Below are 19783 nucleotides of genomic sequence, written 5' to 3'. Positions count from 1 at the left end.
TCCTAACTAACACAGAATGGGGTGTGGGAGTGCTCTGAGGCTGGAAATCCAATATAAAAGTACAGTCAGGGACTGTCCCTTCTAATGACTGCAGCAAGGACCTGTTGTGTGCCTTTCCCCTTGCCTCAGGAGTTGCTTGGCATGCATATCCTTCCTTCTTGCTCACATGGCCTCTCTCTCTCTCTCTCTCTCTCTCTCTCTCTCTCTCTCTCTCTCTCTCTATGTGTGTGTGTGTGTGTGTGCGCGCGCGCTTGTATATTCAAATTCCTCTTTTTACAAGGACACCAGTCATATAACACTCCCCTCCACTATTAACAGCTTCATTTTAACTTATCACATCTGGAAAGAACCTTTCTCCAAACAGCCACGTGCCAAGGCACTGAGTTTAAGACACCGGTGTAAGAGTTTGGGACAACACAAGTTAACCCACGACAGAGGGAGGTAGCAGTGGCCTCACCGTCGCTACTCGCAAACACTGAGAGCTACGGTATGAGGGTGCCACAGGACACACACAGTGCGTGCCACTGTTCAACCCTAACACTATGTTTGGAGACAGACCTTTTAGGGAGTCACGGAAAACAAGGTCATGTGCAAGGGCCCCTAAACAGACAGACAGTGGCCTTGCAAGGAGAGAATCAGCCGTTGTCTCAATCTTAGGTTTTCTCTGCAATCATGAGAAATAAATGCTTGATGCTCAAGCCTCCAAGACTGCAGCACTTGGCTGCAGGGGCCTAAACAGACTTAGGCGGACAGAAGAGACCAATATCCCCAAGACAGGGGGCCGCTGGCTTTTCTGGCACTCTCGCTGGAAGAGGATCTCCGGGGAAGGAAGGGGACTTGACAATTTATTCACAAGGCATAGACTGGGGATACTTTAGAGCAGGCAGGGGTGAGGAGAGAGAAAATGCCCTGGAGAGGGACATTTTGCACGGTGGAAGAGAGATCGGAGAAGCCTGGAGACGAGTTTGCACCTTCTCTCAGCCCTGCGTGGATTTGTAATTGGCTGCCAGGCTGTTTCTGCTGCCCGTGATGGGTCAGGCCAGTCCACCTTCCCACCTGCTGCAGAATTACACACCCTGGCCTGGTGCAAAATGCTGTTGCCACAGAGTGATCACAGCTCCCTCTCTCCGCTCTGGGTGTGGGGACGGCGACAGGGCAGGGAGCAGCAATAGTGAGCAGAAGTCTGCTTCCAAGCTTTGGGGATCAACGTATCCCCTTGTGTGAGAATGCCTAATATGTGCTTCCATGCGTGTATATCTGATTTTAAATGAAGTGTATTTCCTACTGTGAACGCCAATGATAGAGCACATTCAATAAGGCTCTAGTCTTCCTCTCTCCTTTCCTGTGGACGGCAACAGGAAGGATCAACTCAGCTTCCGGCTAAACAGTGGCCGCAGTCTAGAGGACAGAGGAGACAAGGAAGAAGCTGTGTCTACCTGCAGATTGTTATTCAGGGAATAAACAGTGTTGGAACCACTCTAACGGGAAGCGATTGAACCTGTATTCCAAGTCCTGCCACTAGGGGACGCACTGCAGGTCAGCATTGGCCAGGAGCAAGAGGGAACCGACTTACTCTCAACCACCTCCCTCCATCCCTAACTCTGTAAAACCTGGCTGAACCCTTGACGCGCTCAGCCTGTTTCCTCCTCTGAAGAGAGCGGTACTGTTGTCTCACAGGTGTCTGTGGGCCTCGAGGAAAGCGAGGCTTGCTGTTAAATTCAGAGCCGCGGAAGAGGGCAAGGCTTAGGCCAGGTGTGGTGGTGCCCGTGTGCCTGTAATCCTGAAATCATGCCGAGGTATGCGGGGCCTGGGTTGGAGACTAGCCTGTCTCGAGGACAGGAGAAGAGGTGAGGCGAAGTCTCCAGCTGCAATGGCAGAGAATTCGCTTAGCAGTTACTGGGGAGACTTCTGAGAATCCTTTGCCCTCGAGCGACATGTTCCAAATTTTGAGCCAACGGGAAAGGGCTCAGGAAAACAACCACCACCCAAAACAATAAGAAAAATCTCTGCAGGCCGTGAAAGCCAGATGGTGAGTCTCCTGCTGTCTATTACTCAGTCCCATTTTAGAGGAAAGCCTGCTGAGTCGTGTGGTGGGTGAGCTGTGAGGGGAATGGGGATGGTTAAGTCCCCTTCATCTACTGAGCTCCACACACCATACACCAGAGAACTGCAGAGCACCTGAGTAAAGACGCACTGGCTACTCCGCATGACGTCATTGCTACCCAGGAAGCCACGAGGTCACGCGGAGGTGTCATAATGCAGAGACTAACTGTTGCTGCCTTGGGTTCAACCTCGCTCCCCTGCCCTGCTGGCTCTGGGTTCCAGGGAGATTCTGGATCCTCAGTGAGCCTTAATTTCCCGCACTATGAAAGCAACACCTTGAGCAGTACCCCGACACCTGGGGAGCTGTAGACTCATGGGACAGAAAACTGAGCAGTGAACAGGGTTCCTAGTGGGAAGCCAGAACTCAGGTTCCCACTGCTGAAGTCTCAGTGTAGACCAGTCTGGGGAAGAAAAGTCCTAGGGGAACCCTTAGAGGATCCCCCCCTCTTCTGACCTTCAGAGTTCAACTAGATTTGCTTGGAGAGTCATAAAGAAAATCTCTTATTCTCGTGTCCCCACCAGGAAGGAAGGAACTACTCACAAGTACTGTGAGCCTTCTCAACAAGGTCTGCTCTCCCTGAGCTCACCTACAGGTCTTTAGAGCCTCCCTGGCCCAGGGGAAGGGAACGCTCTGTCCAGCCACTGGAGCCAGCCCATCCCACCACATGAGGAACACTACTGATGTCCACATCCCCCACAAGAACCCCCACCTTTTACCATCACGTGGCCACAGTCTTGCTTATCCAGAGCTCTGCATTTTACCCAGAACATTATGTCTGGTGGTTAAGAAAACAATGTAAGAAAATTATAATACATCTACAAGGAAAACAACACCCACACATGAGCACAGTTTTTGTTTTGTTTTTAAAGAACTCAGATACTGCATGAATGGTGGGATTATTGGACATGGAATGGGAAAATAACTGTGATTGTGATGTGAAGTGCTCTAATGGACAGAGTGGACAGCACACAAGCACCCAAGGGCCATGTGAGCAGAGAGAGGAAAGTCTATGAGAACCATCTGGAAAGGACACTGTGAAACTAACCTTCAAAACTGAAGAGAAGCACATTATCAGACGAACAAAGGTGGAGAGGACTTTGTTGATAGGCCCTTGCAAGAAACTCCAAAAGAAGAAGCCGTTTGGAGAAAAGAAAGTCTTTATCTATGCCGTAAAGTAAGCTCTCCATGGAGGGGGGAAACACAGCAGAGAAAAGGTGAGTGGAGATAACAACCTTCATTTTTTAAATTAATTGATCTAATATTAAATGTTTTAAATTTGTTCAAAATAAGAACAACAATATATTCAGTTATGTAACACACACTTAATATATAGGGAACACCATCATGCACCAATGACACAAAAGACAAGAGAGAGAATTAGCGGGATTCTTCTGCTGTGTTCACAATTACCCTCAAGACAGCATAGTGTGATCTGAAAGTGACCGTGGATTAGTTATAAATGTGCAAAGTCTGGGACAAGCACTTAGAAAAGGAAGAAGGAAAGATGGGTAAGGAGGAAAAACAGGTCAAAAGTGGAGGAAATGGAATCAGAAAGAACACTCAGGGTTGGGGACCGACTGGAGCTGGTGTGTGGATGGAGGGCGGGGTGCAGAGCTCTCGGGTAAGCACGCACAAGGCCCTGGCTCTATTGCCAGCAGGAAAGGAGGAAGGGAAGGAAGCTGGGTGGGAGAGGGCAGGGAGGCAGGGAGGGAGGGAGGGAGGGAGGGAGGGAGGGAGGGAGGGAGGGAGGGAAGGCCAGTTTAAAGTCCTAAGAACAGACAAATGGAAGGGGAAATGGGCACAGAGATCAAGGGGCGGCATACAGAAAACATCTAAGCAAAAGTTGTCAGAATGGATCAAAAAAGCAGACCAGCTGTAAGATATCTAAAGAAACCTAATTTAAATATAAAAATACACATCATTAAAAATAAACGAATGGGATTTGCCGTGTTGGTGCTAATTTTAAAAAGCTAGAGGCGCTTTCAGACAGATCTGACTTCAGAGCGAGGACTGGAAGCTGTCACAGATAAGGCAGGGCGTTACATAGAGACAGAGGGTCAGCTCTCCAGGAGCGTGTAACAGCCCTAAGGCATCGGCACCTAACGGCAGAGCCATCCTGCATATGAGAGCGGCTAGGAAAAACACACAAATCCACCGCCGCCACTGTCAAAGACCGCCACACCCTCTCAAAACAGACTCAAGAAATGGACCCATCAGTCAGCATACAAACCAGTAAGGATGTGGTTGAACCAGGAGGAGAAGGCACAGTTTAAAAAAAATAATGAAGATGTAAGTGAATGCAACTGCATTGTAAACTGGACCTGAGTGACAGCTGTCTGCCTCACCCAACAGCAGGACACAGCCTCTTCTCACATTGTTGGCATGGTGCCTCCTCCAAGACAGATCATATTCTAGTCACACAACAACACACCTATATAAAAGTAAAGGAATAGAGATCAGGGGGTGGGAGCTAGCTCAGTGAGTGAGAACACTGGCTGTGCCAGCGTCAAGGATTTTAGCTCTCTAGCACCCACATAAAAAGCCAGGCACGGCCACACAAGCCTATAACCCCAACCCTGGGGTGGAAGAAGTAGGGGAGACAGAAGTGATGTGGAATATTAGTTGAAGATGTGTTACATTTGCTTATGCTGTGGAGCATTTGTTTAATGATGCAAAGATGGGTTGCATTCCTTTATATTGCATTTGTTTAACTCTGTGAAGCTGTGTTACTGTGCCTGTCTAAAGCATCTGATTGGTCTAATAAAGATCTGAATGGTCATCTCATCTCCACACCTGTGTCATGATGCACATGCCTGCACTCATGCCTGCATACCATACACTCACACATGGACAGCATGCACACACACACATGCATAATAAAAATACCCTTTCAAGTTATTTGTGGTGTGCATATACATGTTCATGTGGGTGTGTGCATGGTGTGCATGCAGATGTATGTGCACATGCGGGGTGTGGAGAACTGTGGTTGATGTCACATGTCTTCCTCTGTTGCTTTCTGTTTTATTTTTTGAGATAAGCTCTCTAACTCAACCTGGAGCTCAGCAATTCAGGAAGTATGGCTGGCCAATAAGCTATATGAATCCACCTGTCTCGGGGGGGGGGCGCCCCCCCTTATCCACACCCCCATGCCACATCTAGGGTTACAAACATGCACTGCCATACCTAACCTTTACAAGGTGTTGGGATCGGTACTCCGCACTTGACCAACTGAGCCATGTCCCCAGTCCCTAAAAGGTACACCTTTTGAGACATGGAAGAGTTGAAACACACTAAATGCACAATAGTCCCTGTACCTGGTTTAAATCCTTTTAACACACAGCCAGTCTTGTCTATATCATCTCTCCCACTTCTTGCCCATAATTATTTTGATACATATCTTGTTCCATCTGTTTTAACCTAACTAAATTATACTCTTTTTAAAAATATAACAGTGCCATTGTCATACCTCAAAGCAATCTAATTTGTGAGAAGATGACAGAGGCCTCTATTCTGTGTCTATATAAAAGTTACCGATGGGGTGGGTAGCTCACAGTGAAGAGTTGGTCATGCAGGCCTGAGGGCTGAGTTTGCACCCAGCGCCCACATAAAAATCCAGGCATCATGGCACATGCTTGTAATCCCAACGCTGGGGAGGCAGGAACAGAAGGATGGCCAGCCAGCCTAGCCCAGCTGTGACCCCCAGGTCCCAGTGAGAGACCCTGTGTGATAAACCCAATTGGAAGCCAGGTATTATGGAGCACCCCTTTAATCCCACTTGAGGGGCAGAGGCAGGCAGATCTCTGTGAGTTCCAGGCCAAACAGTGTTATGTAGCAAGACCCAGTCTGCAAAAACGAGGATGTCTCCTATGCCACCCAAGGCTGACCTCTGGCCTCTGTTGGGGAATATTATCTTAACTAGGCAAAGATGTGTTACATTTGTTTATGCTGCAGAATATTACTGTAACCGTGTGAAGCTGTGTTACATTTGTTCCTGCTGCCTTTGTTAACAATGTAAAGATGTGTTACATTTGTTTATGTGCATTTGTTTAATTATGAAAGATGTGTGCTGTTTACCTTGCCTGCCTAAGGCACTTGACTAGTCTAATAAAAAGCTGAATGGCCAATAGCTAGGCAGAAGAGGGATCGGGAGGGCTGGCAGGCAGAGAATAAGTAGGAGGAGGAATCGAGGCTTGAGAGAGAAGGAGGACAGAATGAGGGATAAAGAGAGGGCCACTCCCAGGGCCAGAAGCCAGGCAGCTGCCAGCCAGGCATGGAGACAGCAGGAAAGTAAGATATACAGAAAGAAAAAAAGGTAAAAAGCCCCAAGGCAAAATGTAGATAAAGAGAAACAGATTAAAGTAAGAGCTAAGCTAAGGCTGAGCATTCAAAACTAATAAGTCACCTTGTCATGATTTGGGAGCTGGTTGGCAGCTCAAAAGAAAAAGCGTGGTACAGGGCTCCACGGGCACACACGTGCAGCACTGCCCCCCCCCCACTCCCATACACCTCCACTCATGAATGTACACACAATAAACAATGAAAGCTATCAACTGAGGCAGTGAATTCTTAAATAGAATGTGTCCCATCTTATACTTCACTCTGATACTGAAGCCAATTTCCGATGTTGAATTCTTGGTTTCTTAGAGTTCCACAATGGCATCCTAGAACCATCACAGGGAGCCTTGCACACACATATATAAGTCCAAGCTGAGCATACCTATAGTGCCCTTAGCACTCAAGGAAAAGGGCCATAGAACTGGGCTTGGAACCATTTGGCAGGGAAGTCCACAGCCCTATCCCTTGGCCAGGTGGGTTCCCCATCCCACAGGAGAAGGTGGTGTGGATGGCAGGTGTGAACAGTCTGTTCTCACAGATGGTTCTGGAAGGGAGATGGAGCTTCTGCCATCCTATCCCCTGTATCTTTTGAGTTATCACCCCACTTCATAAATACAAGCAAACACACACACACACACACACACACACACACACACACACACACAGAGTGTAGGCTCGATGTGTCACAGGAAATGGGGTGGGGGATGTACAAGACATATTATCAAATAACCCATAAGGGTGAAGGGTCAAATTGAGCCGCAGCCACGACCATCCACTAGGTAGAAAGCAAACAGGAGAGCAGCTTCCTATTGGTCTGAGGTGATTCTCCCAAAAGAAGCAAATAGGACGTAAGTCACATTAACTCACTCGACATTCACATAGTCTCCTAGATGGACCATAATAAGGCAAAGTTCATGTAAGAGAAGCAGACCTAAACGGAGTTGTAAAAACATATTCTAGAACCTTGATGTGATGCCCGAGAAGGAGTGCATTTTTCATCCTTTGCAGCAACTAAAGTGCTTCTCTCCTGGCCCTTCCCTGGGAAGGGAGGTGTGTCCTTTGATCAGAGAGACAGGACTCAGTCACCCTGAGCCATTTGCTCCAAGTGGCCTCTTCACACTTGACTGAACACACTGTTAGAGCCCCCCACTCCTCACTTGGGGAATTTGCGTTATCTTTCCAGCTCCACTCCCTATCAGCTCTTATCAGAACAGGAGTGGTGCTTCAGGGTACTACAGAACACCAGCTCTCCACAGAGGCAACGTGTACTCAGCTGCCTGAGAGCGAGGCCCAGGCTCTTTCCACAGGATGGGGAGGGAAAATCAGGGGCTGCGTCCTGAGAGGAGGTGGGACCAGGAAGCCGGGCATCGCCATTTGAGAGAGTCAGGCCAAGCCCCAGATGGTGCCTCCTCGCTGACTCTGAAAAAGAGCTGCATTGCTACTCATGTCTCAGAAGAGAGAACACCCAGGCTCTGGGACACTGTTATGAGCCTTGGCCACTTGGTAGTCTGGTGCGTAGGGATGGCACTTGTTCAGCCAGAGATCCTGAGAGATGGGGAGAAGTCACAAGCCATTCAACTCAGTCCTCTTACCCTCCGTAATCTGAAGATGGGTTCTTATGGGCCATGTGTGAAATGTCCCCCACAGGCTCATGCATTTGAGCCCTTGCTTCCAGCTAGTGGTGCTGTTTGGGAAGATTGCTGAAACTTTGGGACTAGGGGTCTGGTTGGCTGCCTTGGAGCCATCGGGGGTAGAGGATTCAAGGCTGGCCTGGCTTCTTGTAGACTGCTCCTTGTCTGCCTCTACAATAGGACCAGCTGTCTTGGGCTTCATGCCTTCCTCATCACAAAACGGTGAGCTGAAACAAGTTCCCTCTCCACTAAGTTGCTTCTTCTGGAATTTTTCTCATAGCCAAACGGTATCTAATACAAATGTGTTCATTGTTTTCAGACTAGCACACATCTTCCTCATCAGAAGGCACCAACTCACTAGACACCCTCCCCTTACAGATCACTTCACCTTACCTTAGGGTGAGAAATGATTAATTACCCTGCTGGATCAGAACTATCTGTATTAATGCCCACCGCGTTTCAGGCCTACTCCTCACTCTGAAAGGCTTTTTAAGTAGAAATGAGCAGGGGGGTAAAAACCCATGCATGGCTCTTAGCCCTCGCTTTAACATTTTCTTGTCTTTTGTGTAATTAAAAAAAATAAGTAAATAGAATCTTATTTAAAGCCGAACACCAAGGTTACCATTTCTTGTTCCCTCACAAAGCTATCCAATCAGGGATAAAGTTCACCTTGTTACCACGGGCAACCAGCAGTTGCCCCTCTGCTCTGAGAGGCCTTCTCCAGAACACAGCATCGCTGCTCTCGAGACTACATTTTCTATGGAAGGGGGATGCCCCTCCTCAGACCTCCAACCTCCTCCAAAAAGCTCGGGCCCACCTGCTTTCTTCCCTTTCCAGACATTCGGAAGAGAGCAGCTGGTGAAACATGCAGTGCGCAGCAGTCTCCTCCAAGGTGGTAGGCCAAGGTCAGACCGCAGGGCTGCTCAGCTGGGATGTTAATGATGTCATTTGTAGAAGCCATTTGGTTTACATATGACAGCCACCGAAAAACTCCTGTGTACTCCAAAGATGACATCATAAACAAGGCTCAATCGCGAGGATTTTAGATGGAGAGACGATTCTCAAAAGTAAGTCCAGACAAGCCACCTGCCCATGCCTACATGACATTCCTCTTCCTCCAGTTTTACACTCCAGTTTGGTTTGGTTTTTTTAATACTCTGGCCTCATGCCCAGCACCACAGAATGAATCATGACGAGCCCCCTCCTCACTTTCCCAAGAACTCTCACAATCAGGGTGTCTCTGTGATTCATGTCTAGCCAATGAGACCTAAGGGAGCGGCTGTGAAAAGCGTTGCTTTTCTTACTAAAGGGATAACAGACATCACTACTTCAGCTCTCCACTCCCTTTTTTCTGCCTTGAATACAGACATATTGTATGGAGCTGTGGCAGCTATTTTGGAAACACAAGATAAAGAAAGCCTTGGAAAGCCTTAGTCTACTTGGATGCTAAGCAAATACCGCAGACTGGTGAGTTATAAATGATAGGGAGCTATTTCTTGGAGTTCTGCAGACTGGGAAGGTGGACAGGGCATCAGCAGATTTGGTATCTGGCTAGGATCCACTTCCTCCTTCATAGACAGCTATATTCTAGCTGTGGGAGGGGAGAGGGAACTCTCTGTCGTCTTTTTCATAACGGCACTGATCTCATTCCTACGGGCTGCACCCCATGACCCAACATCCTTTGAAAGTCCACTTCCTATCACTATCAAATTGGGGGTGGGGGGTCTTGATATATTCATTTGGGGGAGACACAAACATACTATTGTGCATAGTCACTCTCAATAGTGTCTGTTCCTGGTAGGTTATCCAGCACTGACTTCAGAGCTTGAAAAATATGACCTGGGATTTACATGGCACTATCATACACATCACGGATTAATATCATGGGATTCCATGGTAACTTCAGGTGGAAGCAGTTTGGAATTGTTGTGAATCCTACCTAGATGACTTAGTTTGCATCAGGGCTGATGGCATCTTTTGCCCCAGTGGGCACCGGCCGGTCTCTTTCTCCTCAGGATAGCCATTAGGGATTTCCCTGCTGCAGCGGGCCCTGCCTGCCTGCATGCCCCAAGACACTGGCCAGGCCAGCCTCCAGTGGGCTGCATTGCTGCTTTAGAAGGTGGGATACTCCTTCCTCTGCCCCGACGCCCCGGGGTTCAGAGGAGCCCAGCACACCCAGGAGTGGTCAGTGCCCTCTCTTCTCTCCTTACACACTGCCTTGAACACTCCAGTCGCTTTCATGTCCTCGACTGGGTGACACAAGATGAAGTTTTGTGGGCCTTGTGACTCCAGTCCTCGTGATACTGGGCAGACAGAACACTGCTGCATCGGGGCACACATTCCTGAGCTCCCTTCGCCTGGTGGCATTTCTGTTGACCGTGGATTAGACGCTGATATCCCCAGATTCTCCTACTGAAACCTAACTGTCAAGGCAGTGTGGCAGAGGGAGGTGGGGTTTGAGCTGATCCCAATCCTGGAACCCTCATGAATGGGCCAAAGAGACAACAATCTCCCGCTTTCGCTGAATAAAGACAACGGGGAAGCTGTCACCTATAAGAAAGAAGGTGGTCCTAGACAGGACCCCCACCCCCACCCCGCGCTGGCCTCTTGATCTCAGAGTTCCGGCCTCAAGAACCATGGGAAATAAGTAGCATGTGTGAACCAGCAGTCACAGCGCTTTGTCACAGCAGCTCGCCCTAAGACATTGAATTCCCGACTGGAGGAGTCAGCAGGTCTCCAGCAGTGCACCTAACTGGTTGGAAGCCTGACCCCCCGACAGGGCCAGGTCAGAAAGGGCTTGTGTTGAAACTTTAGGCCGCATTTGTCTGCATCCAGATGGTGCCATTGCCACGCCGTCCTCAGACGCACTTTTGAGCCCCTGGACTGCGGTGATAAACTTCAGGAACCCTTGCATAAGCCCGGCGCTAGGAGAACAGAGCAAGGCTCCGTGGACAGCAGAGTCACACAACCCACGTTCCGGGCCTGCTGGTAGCGCAGGGATGCACACATACATCTAGGCTGAGTGAGGGCTCTAAATGAAGATAGGAAAATCTAATCCTCCATTCATCATCCAGTCAGAATGAAACCAGTCATTTCCCCAAACGCCACTTCTCCTCCACAAACAGTGGCCATAAAATCAGAGGCTCTGAAACTTTAAGAGGCCATAAAGCCTTTGGCAACAACACCAAGCTTAGAGAACACACATGAATAAATAAAAACCAAAAGCTGTTGCGGAGACATGGCTGCGCCCTCAAGGACACAGAGCAACAGATTCATCGCGGGAAGAAACAGCCCACTGGGCCCAACAGCATCCCACAGGACTCCTGGGGAACTGCCTGCTGGGCATCCATTTCTAGAAGCCCTGAGAAGCCCTGCGCCTAGTCAGCAGCCCCCGGCCTGTTGGACAGAGATGAGCAGGCTGCAAGTCAATGTTAAGGCCATTTCGTGGTACAGAGTAGCCTTGCTGAAGGACACCCAGGAGTACAGACCCTCCTCTAAGGAGGGCGAAGGTGGGCATCTGTTTCTGGGACGACCCACACTCCACCTCCAGTGGCTGAACGCACTGCTTCAGGCAGAGTGGTGCTCCTGGGGGCTCTGGGTTCTGGAATGTGTGTGAGCAATGCTTCGCACTGCAAGCGTCTGAAGCCGTGGCTGATTTCTCCGTTGAGAGCTGCCTACAAAGAGCCCACAAACCTTGCAGCCTGCGTGGGTCGGAGTCTTGTCCTCAGTTTAAAAACATCCTTTCCTCTGTGGAACTCTAGGGACAGATTATGTAAAGACCTGCAGCGAGACCCTTGATGGGAGGCAGAATGAAAACGCCTCGCTCCCCTGCGCTGCCGCGCTAATGGGAACACAGCTGGTCTCCATCCAATCTCTCCTTGGGCTGTAAATTCAGCCTGCGAGCCCTGGGAAGCTTCAGGGATAATTTGCTGTAGAATTAGCATTGAGGGGCTAGGGAGATGGCTCATCTGGTGATGTGCTCATCACACAACCATAAGGGCCTGAGTTCGATCCCTAACACCCACATTAAAAAACCAGGCATGATGTCATGTACTTGTAATTCCGTCACTGGGGATGTAGGAAGATCCCTAGGGTAAGTTGGCCAGTCATAGCAGCTGAATGGATGAACCTCCAGGTCTCAGCATGAGACCTCGTCTCAAAATACAAGTTAGATGGCTCCTAAGGAACAATTCAGAAAGTTAGCTCCTGGTCTTGAACTGCGCGTGCAGCATGGAAGACATTACTTTTCTTAGAGCTCCTTCCATCTGGAAGTACAGCTCTCTACAACCAAGTGCTCAATATAATCTAGCAGGGCTATGCCAGTGATCTAGCTTGGTGGCGGAGCATTCGCCTAACGTGGGCAAGACCCTGCATTCTATCACCAGCACAACCAAAAAAAGAAATGTCTACCAGGCTTGAAAATAGGAATGCATCTCTGGAGTCAGGAGGTTGGGTGCACAGAGGAGCCCGTGGGAACTGCTTGGCAGGGGACAGAGCCTGGCAAATGGGAAATCAGCTTCACCTGCAACAGCAGGTGGGTGGGAGAGAGAGGTAACAAAGATAATAAAGATAAAGCAGGGTAGGGAATGAGCCTACCATAAGACCTGGGGAGTGTAGCTCAGTGGTCAAGCACTTTCTTAATATGTGCAAGGCCCTTGGTTTGATCCCAGCACCACAAAGCAGAAGTCACACTAGGTTTCCTGACTATGGCAGGACTGGGCTGGATGAGGAAGACACGTGAATCAGGAGCAAAGGAAGGAAGGTGAGGAGCGCCAGCCATGCTGGACATTCCATACAGGTATCCTCAGCACGCTCCACTGGGAGTCTATCTCTCCCCCTTCTGGGATAATATCAACATGAAACATAACCCTTTAAAAATCAGCAATACATGCCTGGAAAGATGGCTCACAGTCAAGGTCAGCAGGTTCCTTTGCTCTCGTCTGACAGAATCTCCTTGTGTTCTACCAGCATCCCTGGCCATGTGGAAGGGCTAATGCAGAAAAAACGCCCATCCATTCATCCGGACAATTAGTGTGGCAGGAATGTCACAGTTATTCTCAGATCTTGGCTCTACCCATGAACTTGAAACCTTGAGAGAACTATGTGATCTTGCCACTTCTCATCAATGCCCCTATCGTGGACAGTTCTGAAGGAATGCAATGGAATGCCACCTGGAGGAACAGGTGACTCGAAGAGCCTGGGAATGGCAGTATGAGACACCGCTGACCCCAACTTCATGTGCACACACCCCCAATTCGCCCATTTGTGCTCTATCAGGGGCCTCCAAGGGGGTACTACTGTGTCTACCATCTGGGAAAGGAAATGGGAGGTAGAGATGGCACCTCAGACTAGAAAAGTTACATCCTGGACCTAGCAGCAGCTGCGCTTAGGATCCAAGTCAGTGACACATGCAAAGGGAGGAGCTGGCCAGCCGGGGGACGGGGCCACCCAGGACAGACCCAGTAAGAAAAGGCTCTAAAAGGCTGGATCAGTGGCCTTATTTTGACAAGGAGCTCAAATAATAATCTAAAGGATGTGGCTATTTGTGGGGATAAAAGAACTACGTAGGGCCAACTACTATCCCTTAATAATAGGACAAGTCCCCCTAGAAAAGGGAGCACCAACCAGATCTTCCAGGGGACAGGAGAGGCTTTTGTGGTGAAATGGAGCTCTGTGGGACTTTGTGAGTTCTCTTCCTGTTTGAAGGACTTTAGTGCGTGCAATCCTTATCTGCAACCTGCATTCTCTCTATACGTAAGGCTGATTAGCTACTATTGCCTAGAAACAAAGAAAAATTACTTGCAATTATTTTAGATGGAAAAAAATAGCGAAGTTAGGAAGTATTTTCTTACTCCCACACTGCCCATTAACAACTATAACTCACTGATTTAGAGGAATGCAGTACATCAGAACTTGACTCAAGTCCCAAGGGGATGTGGTCGAGAAGGGTCTACCTTTAAAGAGCGCCAATTAAAGTAATTACCATTGTCACAGAAATTACTGTTCTTAAGACTGAAGTCCTTATCAGAGATCACTTAGGAAGGGGCGAGGGGAGGCCACACAACCACATGACCATTAGGGAGACAAAGAGCCAAGCATTGTGGAATCCCACTGCTTAAACACTTCATGGCCACCACCATTCATGAAGGGATGCTGAACTTCCTGAAATTTTCGAAGATCTGTCAGCCATGAACCCAGGGTGGGAGGGACACATGAGGACAGCCACACACACACACACACACACACACACACACACACACACACACACACACACACACACAGTGGAGACACATGGCTGTCACCTTCCTCCTTCATGAAAGCCTCTCTTCATATGCAAGCTCCTGGTGTTTAGATGCTCAGCAGGGATCAAAGAGAGAAAGAGAAATAGAGTCCCTCCAAAAGGAACATGGGTCTAAGAGTCTGTACACACAGGGTCTAGGGTCTAGCTCCATGGTAAAGCACTTACCTAACATGCCCAGAACCTTGGGTTTAATCTCCAGCAACACACACACTAGGTGAGGAGGCATGTGCCCCATGTGTGAGCCTGGTGCTAGCAGAAGCCAGAAAAGAGTCCCAGACGGAACTGGAGTTACAAGGTTGGGAGCCGCTGTGTAGGTACTGGGACTGGAACCTGAGTCGTCTACAAGGGCAGCAAGTATTGTTAACTTCTGAGCATCTCTCCAGCCCCAATGAACACTCGTAACTTAGGAAGGAAAGAACGAACTTTTCAGTTTTTCAGGATCCTATACACAGATAAAAAACAAAACAAAACAAAACAAAAAAAAACCTCTCAAAGTCAATTTCCAGGACAAGGAAATTAGTGAAACAAACACAAATCTTATTACTTACTATTAGGTTAAAAAGACACAGAAATGCTGTGTCCAGTTGCCACAAAAGTTTCTAGAAGTTTGCTGCTAATTTCTGTCCTCACCTCGTTACCAACAGTTAACAAGTTTGTCTCTGAATTGTCTATTCCTAGGGCCACATTTTGAGCCACTCTAGTCTAGGATAGCATATCCCAAAGTAGTCACTTTAATACCTATTCCCCAAGAGGTGGGTTGCTGCATTTCCTGTGTGCACACTGATCCTGCATCACCATTTCAGCATTGACCCAGACTAGGGAACACTAGAAATGGTCTGACATTCAAAGAGTGTGGAAAGTGCTCCATACTGGGGTTAGGGAATGAGCAATGATGTAACACAGGTGCTGAGACATACTGGGGTTGGAGAATGAGTTTGCATACTGTGGTGGTTTGAAAGAAAATGGCCCTCAAAGGGAGTGGCACTAATAGGAGGTGCCACTTGTAGCACCTTGTTGGAGAAGATGTGGTTTTGTTGGAGGAAGTGAGTCACTGTGGAGGCAAGCTCGAAGTCTCATATATATATGCTCAAGATACCTGGAGGTCTCATATATATATGCTCAAGATACCACCCAGTGTCTAAGTTCACTTCCTATCGCCTGCAAGATATAGGGCACTGGGCTACTTCTCCAGCACCATGTCTGACTGCACACCACCATGTCACACCATGATAAATGGACTAAACCTCCACCCTAACTAAATGTTTTATAAGAGTTGCCATGGTCATGGTGTCTCTTCACAGCAGTAGAAACCCTAAGACACATGGTGATATAATATAGCTGCTGAGAAATTCTGGTTTTAAAAAGAAATAAAGAAAACATCCTGTTTACCCTTTACGGAGATAAGTTTTCCAAACAAGTATTATTACTTCCGTTTTCTCTCCCTTTAAATTTGTTTCTGTGGTACAGGAGATCAAACTCTGGGTTTCACACATGCAAGGCCAGTGGTCTACAAGTGGGCTACAGCCCTAGCCCTCACTGATTCTTACACTTCTGTTCTGTTTGCTAGAGTGCATGCTACAGCCAGGATAAGAAGTGCCTGCTCAGGGCCTGGCCTCTCCAGGGAATCTGTCCACAACACTGGAACTCAAAAGTGAAAAATTCCCCTACCTGGGTCAGTACTGAGATGGTAGTGCTGGAATCAGGGTGTGGACCGCACAGGAAACGCAGGGCTGGCTCACTTCTGGTGCGTAGGCACTTCCGCCGCTTATACTTGCAGTTTGGAAACTTGCCTAGCACTTCGTGCTCACGTGGGCATTAGTGAAAGGCTGCTTGGGATAAACTCAATGCTATGAGTCAGCGGGTTCTGACCTGCTGGCTTGAGGGACACCTGTCCTTCCCTAGCTCCTTCAAGCTAGTCCCCAGAGTGGGTTTTCCCAAGTACCTGGCATCACACATGCTAACATGCAGCCAGTTTCCTTACTGGGGGCCTTTGAGTTCCGCTTTGAAGTGTATCTGACTTCACTGAGCTTCCGGAGTCCCCTCTGATAGCACAATTATCCACATAATTCAGTGTCTGACAAGGAGCGCTAAGTGCCATTCACACTGAAGTTGCTAGAACCAGCAACCAGCAGCATGGATGTCCCTGAACTCTGCTCACCACCTCAGCCTCACGAGGCAACTGGTGACAAGTCAAGCTAGAATTCATCACCTTTCACAGACTTGTGTTTCTGTGACTATTATTCCAATCCAAAGTCAAGGCCACTTTCTTGTCCACTGCCCAGCCCTTCTGAGGCTTTTTGTCTATGGGTTTATTAATTTAAAATCTACTCTGATATATGTAATTTAAAAATGGGAGTTTCCATCCTAAACAGATGGATCAATCATTTAATCTCAGAAAACATACTTATTTGCATGATGCTATAGGAACCGTCCTCATCTCAAAAATGGGTTGCTAGTCCTGAGAGACCTCAAAAGACTTGTCACAGACACAGGGTATAAATAGGATGACCTCAGACTATGCCTTAGGCTTCTGTGGGATAGAAAATGTGTCAGCCACATCTTTCAGTCTTTGATACAAGGTTCAGGGAGAAGGGTCTGATTCCCTCTGCCCTTGAAGGAGGGCCAACCGTGGGCACTTGTTTCTTACAAGAACATGGGAACAGAAAAGATGGCTACCCATCTTCATTGAGTAGGTTAAAAAGGGGGTGCAGATTGCTTGGTAGTCTACCTCTGGGGACACACAGCTTAGAGCCTACAGTTAGCAGGTAAGAAATGGCCTATGTCCTGAAGACACCACACTAGTAAGACCACAGCAGAACACACCAACGTACAAGCATGAAAAAAGCTCAAGGTTAGTAAGCACACAGGTCCCAGGCCAGATGCAGAGTGTGGGTAAGAAGAGCCTGGAGAAGTCTCCAACCATGGACTCAGGCAGCTAAGGTATGTTGTGGGATATCTGAGCAAACTGTAAAATTTACTGCTGTTTTACCTTGCCTGCCTAAGACACCTGATTGGTTTAATAATGAGCCTCAATGTCCAATAGCTAGGCAGGAGAGGACAGGTGGGACTTCTGGGAAGAGAAGCGAGAGATGCCAGCAATATACAGAGGGAGGCAGACATAAAGTATGGAGGAAAGCTAATGAGCCATGTGGCAGAATGTAGATTAACAGAAGCGGGTTAATTTAAGTTGTAAGTGCTCACTGGGAACAAGCTTAAGGTAAAGGCCAAACTTTCATAATTAACAATAAGTCTCCATGTCATTATTTGGGGTCTGGCGGGTCAAGAAAGTCCAACTACATTTGGCACTCCAATGCATGGCACAACCACACCAATGGAGAAGTCATGCCTGCCAGTGTTGTCACAGTTGCTACCTGGGCTTCTCTGTGAGCACTCACAATGGTCCAGCTCTCGGGGACTCTGGAAAGTGGGCTCAGCAACTTCCCAGAGCTGAGACAGTTAGACATGGCTCTCACTGCTGCCTGTAGACCCAAAGTGGGCAGAGCCAGCTGCCAGTGCCAGGTACTAAGCAGAGCCATGCCATTTAAGGCCTGGCTCACACAGTCAGAAAAGGCTGCAGACACACAAAAAGTCAGGTCCAGACTGAAAAGAAATCCCTGAACAAGCCAGGCTGATCTCTGTGAGTTCAAGGCCAGCCTGGACTATAGAGTGAGTTCCAGGAAAGGCACAAAGCTACTCAGAAAAACCCTGTCTCGAAAAACCAAAAAAAAAAAAAAAAAAAAGGGAGTAAAGTAATATAAAAAGATTAAGTCACATAGGATGGGAAATACACAGGGCATCTGGATCCTGTATGGTGCTTTGTTAACTTTAGATTTTTTAAATGCTGATGAATAAAGGGCAAATGCTGCTGAGAGACATTAGGTTGTAGAAAAGACTGCTAAATTAAACTAGCCTATATATTTTAAGGATGTCTTGACTTTAGAATGGAAGTCAGAAAATATGTTGCATTGGGGGAGAGGCTATGCCTTTGTTTTCACAGGAAACAAAAAGCTATGGATTCCTTCAAAATTTATGAAGATGAGATTTGATCAGGGGAGACCTCCTGAAAATCTTGGCTGTGGACATGAAGGAAGAAACAAAGAAAAATTACAAGACAGGTGACATATATGCTGATCCCTCTACATGGGAACAGCTCTGAGACTGGATAAGACATGATAAATCTTGTTGGCTACAGAGCCCTCATGACTTACTATTACATGCCGTCCTTTCATGTGGCATGCATGAAGATTTATATTAGTTTGGTTATACAGTCCAAACTGTCTTATAAGGTTGACAGATGTCTTTTATCTGCTGCCCAAACACAGAGCACAGAATCATTTTAGCTCATTTGTGCACACCACACATTCCATACTTGTGTTAATGCAGGCATGTACGTTGGTGTGTTTTCAGAACAAAAGGACAAGACATCAACGAGGACAAGTAGCCCAGGTGATCCAGGCTCTCAGAATGCCTCTGTTACAGTTTCCTCAAAATTCTACATCCAGAATAACTTCAAAGTGGCTAGCTGAGATGGTCCAGCCTCACAAAATATCCAGCCAGGACTTCAGATAAGCCCTGTACTTTCCCATCATACAGAGACTGAACAACAAATGATACAGCTAGCTATCCCAAGATTTGATCATTATCCCAATTTTCTCAGGGTCCTCTTGTACGAGGCTTTTTATTTTAGAATGCCAACCAGCTCCCAAATCATGACACAGTTTTTATTAGTTTTGAATGCTTGGCCTAGCTTAGGCTCATTTCTGCCTCATACCTGGCACTGGACTATTTGTACCCTAGTTGCCAGTCCGGTCTTGCTATTTCAGAAGCTTCTAGTTACAGAGACCAGTGGGACACTTGGATGCTAAGTATGCATCCACTCCTCAGACCTCCCTCAGCCTCAGCACTAACTCCTAGGCTCCAACCCTCACAGGTAAGCAGCTCTGTCAGTCCAGGTCCTGGGAGTAGCCACAGACTTCCACATTTATTCACCAGCTCCCCAAGTGCCTTGGAGCAGCAGGCTCTGAGAGCAGAACCAAGTCAATGGTCTCCCGCTGCTCTGGAAGGGAAAGATGAAAATTCCCCTCTGTTAACAGGGTAAGGACCTAATACCAACCTGGACACGGCATGGTGAGGGCAGAGAAACCAAGCAGGCAGATCTGCTAAGCTTACAAGGGAGCACAGCTGCCAGTGTGCTTATCTCGGAAATGGAGACGACACTAGTGCTTCTCACAGCTTTGAATGTCCCACAGTGCCGGCACAGGAAGCTCTTCCTACATGGGCTCTTCTCGTTCTCTGATAAAGTATGTCCAGTACTGTCATTGCCCTTTGTACTTCCTGTCTGCTCCGTTCCAGGTAATGGCATGTTAGTGTAGAAATTGTCACATCAAACACCCCCCTCAGACACACAACCTA

At 47.9% G+C, this 19783-nt stretch overlaps 1 long non-coding RNA gene across 1 annotated transcript; it reads left to right on the top strand.

The window, feature by feature from the left end:
• Positions 1-2234: 2234 nt before the first annotated feature.
• Positions 2235-18084, top strand: LOC121829532 (uncharacterized). Its single transcript, XR_013051463.1, has 4 exons — positions 2235-3318; positions 8908-9137; positions 9437-9537; positions 15939-18084. It is a non-coding gene; the product is annotated as an uncharacterized LOC121829532 (long non-coding RNA).
• Positions 18085-19783: the final 1699 nt, after the last annotated feature.

Source organism: Peromyscus maniculatus, chromosome 5 (assembly GCF_049852395.1).
Source record: "Peromyscus maniculatus bairdii isolate BWxNUB_F1_BW_parent chromosome 5, HU_Pman_BW_mat_3.1, whole genome shotgun sequence".
NCBI lineage: Eukaryota > Metazoa > Chordata > Mammalia > Rodentia > Cricetidae > Peromyscus > Peromyscus maniculatus.
This window is presented reverse-complemented; position numbering and strand designations above follow the sequence as displayed.